General features: G+C 41.6%; 1 long non-coding RNA gene across 1 annotated transcript; it reads right to left on the reverse strand.

Moving 5' to 3' along the window:
• Nucleotides 1-865: 865 nt before the first annotated feature.
• Nucleotides 866-2,377, reverse strand: LOC308405063. Its single transcript, XR_013973266.1, has 3 exons — nucleotides 1,952-2,377; nucleotides 1,315-1,476; nucleotides 866-1,063 (listed from the first exon to the last, which is right to left on the reverse strand). It is a non-coding gene; the product is annotated as an uncharacterized lncRNA (long non-coding RNA).
• Between the last annotated feature and the right edge of the window lie 4,908 nt (nucleotides 2,378-7,285).

Raw genomic sequence — 7,285 nt, forward strand, 5'->3', positions numbered from 1 at the left:
TCCAGCTTTGTGCCTTTTTCATTGTAGCTGAATTACGGGACAAACTGTTCCTTTTCACCTCAATAAGAAACGCGTAATATTTTCTCTGAATACCAGACCGGACGGTTGGCAACTCTAATAACTTATGAACAAAATAAAGTTCAACATCATTAACTTCATAGCACCCACCCAGCTGTATAGAAACTCCGTCATGCTAGCTAGCACGCAGTACGGAAAAAGTCAGAATAACGAAAATAAACTCCACCTAAACTTGGTTTATATCTGACCCAGAGAGACTGCAGGTCATAACTTCTTACCTGAAGTTCAGTTCACACTTGGACCGGCGGCCGCCTCGGGTCACTTTTCCTTCTGCGTCCCTTTTCCTTCATCCACCTGCTGGCCTCCACCACTTGCTAATGTTACTGAATCTGTGGAAGCTCCGCGATAGCCACCACACGAAGTAACGAGTAACGACCCTATCTAAATCCCAGTAACGACTAACGCGTTCCTGATTTTGGCATAATAACTAGTTACCGTGCTCGTTACCACAATAATAACGTACTTACTGTAACGCGTTACTTAATAACGCGTTAGTCCCAACACTGCATGTGACACTTGAACATTAAGGGGAAGAAGAAGAAACAGTGTTAGGTCAGGTGACCACATGGTTTTTAAAGTAACTGACAGGAAGTAACCAGGCCGTTAGAAATGGATGGATGTGTTTAGAGTTACTGGAGTTGGGTAACTCTACTTACCAAAAGCAGCAGCACACAGATGAAGGATCAGATGCTGAATGTTGCAGGAACATGCTCATGTGTGGTGGTCATTCAGTGCTGCAGGTCAGACAGTCCAAGACTGATATCCTGCCCATCTGAGAGTTTGAAAACACACATGCAAAGATTTATTTTGTGTTACAGTCAAAGTTGGATGTTCATTTTTGTCCTTTAAAAATGTTTGTGTATTTGAAAGCACTAACATTTAAGGATGACTTGGATCGTCTCCTTTAAAGGGGAGACAAGTGTGTCCACTGATCCACGTCACTTTACCTGGATGATGACTCCTCCCCCCTCACTCAGAAACACTCCTAATATAACCAAGCAAATAAATAATATTGAAGATTTACTTACATCATTACAAAAACATCAAAAACATCTCCCTTTGATTCTATATCTCCATTCCTGCTGAACATCAGGCAACAAATATCTCAATAAATCACAGGAAAATGTAAAGCACATGTTTTCTCTGCTTTGTCTAACCTCTGCAGAGCCTCTGTCAAGAAAAACATATCTGTAAGCATAAAACAAATATACATTCATAACACGTCACTGGACAAACCTCGGTCAGCTGATTTCCTCTGTGCAGTGCAGACGAGCATCAGTCAGAAAGTCAAGGTGGTGAGATGGACTGGTGCCCTTTGTGACTCTGCTGGTTCTTCTGAGGAAACACCACCGTCTCTCCACACCGTCACCATCTGTGAGCACAAACTGCTGCTCTGCTCTGCCAGCATGTAGGAAATCACATATCACACACAGGGGTGAAGAAACATCAACTTTGGATACTTTAGATCAAACAGATCAAAGCAGCTCTTAGCTTCAACAATCAGTGAGCAGACAAACAATAATACCAAACTGATTCTGTATGAATACAATATGGTATTTTCAATACAGCTGTCAAATTAATTTATTAAAACTAATACAGATATATGTACATTTTTTTGATAAATTAGTTTGCTAAATTATAAGAATATATATATATTTTTTTTCATTTAACAATTGCAACTGAAAGAAATTAAATATTGAACAAAAATATATTGTCACATTCTGAGCATGCTCAGCACGCTGACAGACTTGAAGTTGCTACAGATTTTAAGAAGTGATAATTATAGGGAAGAAACTTCTCTTTTTCATCCGTTTAATCAAACATTTGATGCCTTAGATGTCTCAGTCTATAGCGTTCTGCAACTACAACTAACCTGAAGCTTGGATTTGGCTGCAGGTGCCCCTGTACATCCTTCTCAACATGTGGGTACCATTTAATCCCACTTCTTCCTGAGCTTTGCTTCATCACAAGACCAAAGGTGGCATCCCGTGTCACAGTCTTATCATCATCCAGAAGAAACATTTGAAGAAACATCATGGAGAAGAAACATTTACGCGCCTCCTGGTTTTGTTTTCTGATCCTGCAAAAAGACTGAGGACAACAAAGCCCAGAGAACACGAGATACACAACATCCAACATTCAGACTCAACAGCCTCCATAAATGAACAGCACCAGGTTGGTTCAGTTATAGTAGATATAAGCATGCTTCACATTACTGGGTATGAATAATAATGAGGAGGCAAACTTTGAAGATGCAGAGCATGATGTCCCATCATCAGACTGTAAACAAACAGCCACCAGGCTCTTTGTTGGCAGAGGTGATGATTCTCCCACCAGGGATCAGTAGAGTGTATTAACCTGTGGTATAAGCAGCAGTCACTGAAATATTACTGTTTCAGATAAGAAATCTAGCACATAAAAGCCAGGGTGGGAGGGATCTCTGCAAACTGACTTACCTCTGCAAGTGTGAAGCTCAACAAAAATCTGCCTCTCCAGTCACTGACAAACAAAAACTCCAGCTGGGAGATAGAAAATGCTGTCTGGGTCTTGCTGGATGTTGCTGGTCAGAGTCCACACATTAGCAGAGTGCTTCTTGGTCCCACTGACCCATGTGGACAGTGACTGTGGAGAACTGTTCTGGAAAACAGAGAAGAGAATTAAAATAACAAAAAGCCAAACAGGATTTCCACAAAGACTCCCTTGGAATCAGCAATCAAAAAATCACTGGTTCATATTAAATATGAACAGGTTCCTTAAATGTACGCAGTTCAGATCTGATTTAATTTAATTTCCTTCACACAGCACATTCGTCCAGGCTGACAGGTAAACATAGAACTAATCTCAGGTAAGATGACTCATAGTAGAGATTCAGTAAGAAAGATTGCAGGCTCTAATATTATTACCACACAATCCAAGGACACACCAACAGCTCAGATTTGTAGAACTATTTAAACAAATGTCTTCTGAATATTCAATTCATGTTCACAGTGGGGGGGTGGGGGGTGTCGTGGAATTTTTAAAATAAAGTCTGCAACACAGAAAGAGCTGTGATCAAGCTATTTATTACTGCGCCAACACACATCAAACATCACAGTTCAGTCATGTCAGCGCTGCCACAGAGGTCGTGCTCCTCCTCCTTTATGCATTCCAAGGCAGGGCTCGCAAAATTTCAAAATCCCTGGTAGCCCTTCGGGCAGGGACTCTTCAGTTTTTGGTAGCCCAAAATAAATTTAAGTAGCCCGAATAAAAAAGAGAGCAATTTTTTTTTTATTGATGTTTTGTTTCCTGTTTTGTTTCCTTTACAATATTATAAATTAAAGTATAATATTGTAAAGGAAACAAAACATTAATCAAAAAATTGTTGAAACACAAATTACAACATTGTATAAAAATTACAAACATCAACTCAAATACTTGGTTCTAATTGAACAGAAGGGGTTAGGGTGTGGGGAAAGAATAGGCCCGGCTATGCCGGAACCTAGGTGCACGGTCCATCCATGGGACTGGTATTGGTGCCCCCTGATCAAAAAATTACCCTAAGCGGGTGTAGTGCACTGTGGTGGGCCTTCGCGACGTTTCGGCTTCTCTTGAGCCTTCTTCAGGCTGGCCCACCCGCTTTTGTGTTCTGTTTCGCCACTCTTGGCCTTTTATACTTTTCTTTTTCCTTTCTGTTTTTCTTAACTTTTTCTGTTTCTTAGTTTTTTCTTTGCTCTCAGTTTTTTCTGCTTTAGCTCTCCCTTTTTCAAACTTTTTCTGTTCTTTGTTCTTTCTGTTTTTCTTTATCTTTCTCTTTGTATTTCTGTTTGTTCTTTATTCTTTCTTTTGTTCTTTATTCTTTCTGTTTTTCTTTATCTTTCTCTTTGTATTTCTGTTGTTCTCTAGTTTTTCTCTTGTTCTTTATTCTTTTTCTTGCTCTTTATTCTTTCTTTAAATGGCACCCCCTTCCTTTTAGACATCCCGTCCTGTTCTGTATTTTTCTTTTATGGCACCCCCTTCCTGTAAATCCTTTCCGTTTGTACTTTGTCTTTTTTCTGACCTTTCTTGTCTTTTTTCTCTTAGCTTAGGTTTTTAGGGCTCCCTCAGTTAGGGCTAGAAGGGGAGGGGGGAGGGGGGCAATGGGGTTAGGGTAAGGACAGGGTAGTGGGTGGGGGGCTCCCCACAATGAGGGAGAGAGGCAATGGGCAGGGGCACCACCAATCCCAGGAGGCACAGGCTGGTTAGGGTGTGGGGAAAGAATAGGCCCGGCTATGCCGGAACCTAGGTGCACGGTCCATCCATGGGACTGGTATTGGTGCCCCCTGATCAAAAAATTACCCTAAGCGGGTGTAGTGCACTGTGGTGGGCCTTCGCGACGTTTCGGCTTCTCTTGAGCCTTCTTCAGGCTGGCCCACCCGCTTTTGTGTTCTGTTTCGCCACTCTTGGCCTTTTATACTTTTCTTTTTCCTTTCTGTTTTTCTTAACTTTTTCTGTTTCTTAGTTTTTTCTTTGCTCTCAGTTTTTTCTGCTTTAGCTCTCCCTTTTTCAAACTTTTTCTGTTCTTTGTTCTTTCTGTTTTTCTTTATCTTTCTCTTTGTATTTCTGTTTGTTCTTTATTCTTTCTTTTGTTCTTTATTCTTTCTGTTTTTCTTTATCTTTCTCTTTGTATTTCTGTTGTTCTCTAGTTTTTCTCTTGTTCTTTATTCTTTTTCTTGCTCTTTATTCTTTCTTTAAATGGCACCCCCTTCCTTTTAGACATCCCGTCCTGTTCTGTATTTTTCTTTTATGGCACCCCCTTCCTGTAAATCCTTTCCGTTTGTACTTTGTCTTTTTTCTGACCTTTCTTGTCTTTTTTCTCTTAGCTTAGGTTTTTAGGGCTCCCTCAGTTAGGGCTAGAAGGGGAGGGGGGAGGGGGGCAATGGGGTTAGGGTAAGGACAGGGTAGTGGGTGGGGGGCTCCCCACAATGAGGGAGAGAGGCAATGGGCAGGGGCACCACCAATCCCAGGAGGCACAGGCTGGTTAGGGTGTGGGGAAAGAATAGGCCCGGCTATGCCGGAACCTAGGTGCACGGTCCATCCATGGGACTGGTATTGGTGCCCCCTGATCAAAAAATTACCCTAAGCGGGTGTAGTGCACTGTGGTGGGCCTTCGCGACGTTTCGGCTTCTCTTGAGCCTTCTTCAGGCTGGCCCACCCGCTTTTGTGTTCTGTTTCGCCACTCTTGGCCTTTTATACTTTTCTTTTTCCTTTCTGTTTTTCTTAACTTTTTCTGTTTCTTAGTTTTTTCTTTGCTCTCAGTTTTTTCTGCTTTAGCTCTCCCTTTTTCAAACTTTTTCTGTTCTTTGTTCTTTCTGTTTTTCTTTATCTTTCTCTTTGTATTTCTGTTTGTTCTTTATTCTTTCTTTTGTTCTTTATTCTTTCTGTTTTTCTTTATCTTTCTCTTTGTATTTCTGTTGTTCTCTAGTTTTTCTCTTGTTCTTTATTCTTTTTCTTGCTCTTTATTCTTTCTTTAAATGGCACCCCCTTCCTTTTAGACATCCCGTCCTGTTCTGTATTTTTCTTTTATGGCACCCCCTTCCTGTAAATCCTTTCCGTTTGTACTTTGTCTTTTTTCTGACCTTTCTTGTCTTTTTTCTCTTAGCTTAGGTTTTTAGGGCTCCCTCAGTTAGGGCTAGAAGGGGAGGGGGGAGGGGGGCAATGGGGTTAGGGTAAGGACAGGGTAGTGGGTGGGGGGCTCCCCACAATGAGGGAGAGAGGCAATGGGCAGGGGCACCACCAATCCCAGGAGGCACAGGCTGGTTAGGGTGTGGGGAAAGAATAGGCCCGGCTATGCCGGAACCTAGGTGCACGGTCCATCCATGGGACTGGTATTGGTGCCCCCTGATCAAAAAATTACCCTAAGCGGGTGTAGTGCACTGTGGTGGGCCTTCGCGACGTTTCGGCTTCTCTTGAGCCTTCTTCAGGCTGGCCCACCCGCTTTTGTGTTCTGTTTCGCCACTCTTGGCCTTTTATACTTTTCTTTTTCCTTTCTGTTTTTCTTAACTTTTTCTGTTTCTTAGTTTTTTCTTTGCTCTCAGTTTTTTCTGCTTTAGCTCTCCCTTTTTCAAACTTTTTCTGTTCTTTGTTCTTTCTGTTTTTCTTTATCTTTCTCTTTGTATTTCTGTTTGTTCTTTATTCTTTCTTTTGTTCTTTATTCTTTCTGTTTTTCTTTATCTTTCTCTTTGTATTTCTGTTGTTCTCTAGTTTTTCTCTTGTTCTTTATTCTTTTTCTTGCTCTTTATTCTTTCTTTAAATGGCACCCCCTTCCTTTTAGACATCCCGTCCTGTTCTGTATTTTTCTTTTATGGCACCCCCTTCCTGTAAATCCTTTCCGTTTGTACTTTGTCTTTTTTCTGACCTTTCTTGTCTTTTTTCTCTTAGCTTAGGTTTTTAGGGCTCCCTCAGTTAGGGCTAGAAGGGGAGGGGGGAGGGGGGCAATGGGGTTAGGGTAAGGACAGGGTAGTGGGTGGGGGGCTCCCCACAATGAGGGAGAGAGGCAATGGGCAGGGGCACCACCAATCCCAGGAGGCACAGGCTGGTTAGGGTGTGGGGAAAGAATAGGCCCGGCTATGCCGGAACCTAGGTGCACGGTCCATCCATGGGACTGGTATTGGTGCCCCCTGATCAAAAAATTACCCTAAGCGGGTGTAGTGCACTGTGGTGGGCCTTCGCGACGTTTCGGCTTCTCTTGAGCCTTCTTCAGGCTGGCCCACCCGCTTTTGTGTTCTGTTTCGCCACTCTTGGCCTTTTATACTTTTCTTTTTCCTTTCTGTTTTTCTTAACTTTTTCTGTTTCTTAGTTTTTTCTTTGCTCTCAGTTTTTTCTGCTTTAGCTCTCCCTTTTTCAAACTTTTTCTGTTCTTTGTTCTTTCTGTTTTTCTTTATCTTTCTCTTTGTATTTCTGTTTGTTCTTTATTCTTTCTTTTGTTCTTTATTCTTTCTGTTTTTCTTTATCTTTCTCTTTGTATTTCTGTTGTTCTCTAGTTTTTCTCTTGTTCTTTATTCTTTTTCTTGCTCTTTATTCTTTCTTTAAATGGCACCCCCTTCCTTTTAGACATCCCGTCCTGTTCTGTATTTTTCTTTTATGGCACCCCCTTCCTGTAAATCCTTTCCGTTTGTACTTTGTCTTTTTTCTGACCTTTCTTGTCTTTTTTCTCTTAGCTTAGGTTTTTAGGGCTCCCTCAGTTAGGGCT

Source organism: Rhamphochromis sp. 'chilingali' (assembly GCF_963969265.1).
Source record: "Rhamphochromis sp. 'chilingali' genome assembly, chromosome: 1".
Classification (NCBI taxonomy): Eukaryota; Metazoa; Chordata; class Actinopteri; order Cichliformes; family Cichlidae; genus Rhamphochromis; species Rhamphochromis sp. 'chilingali'.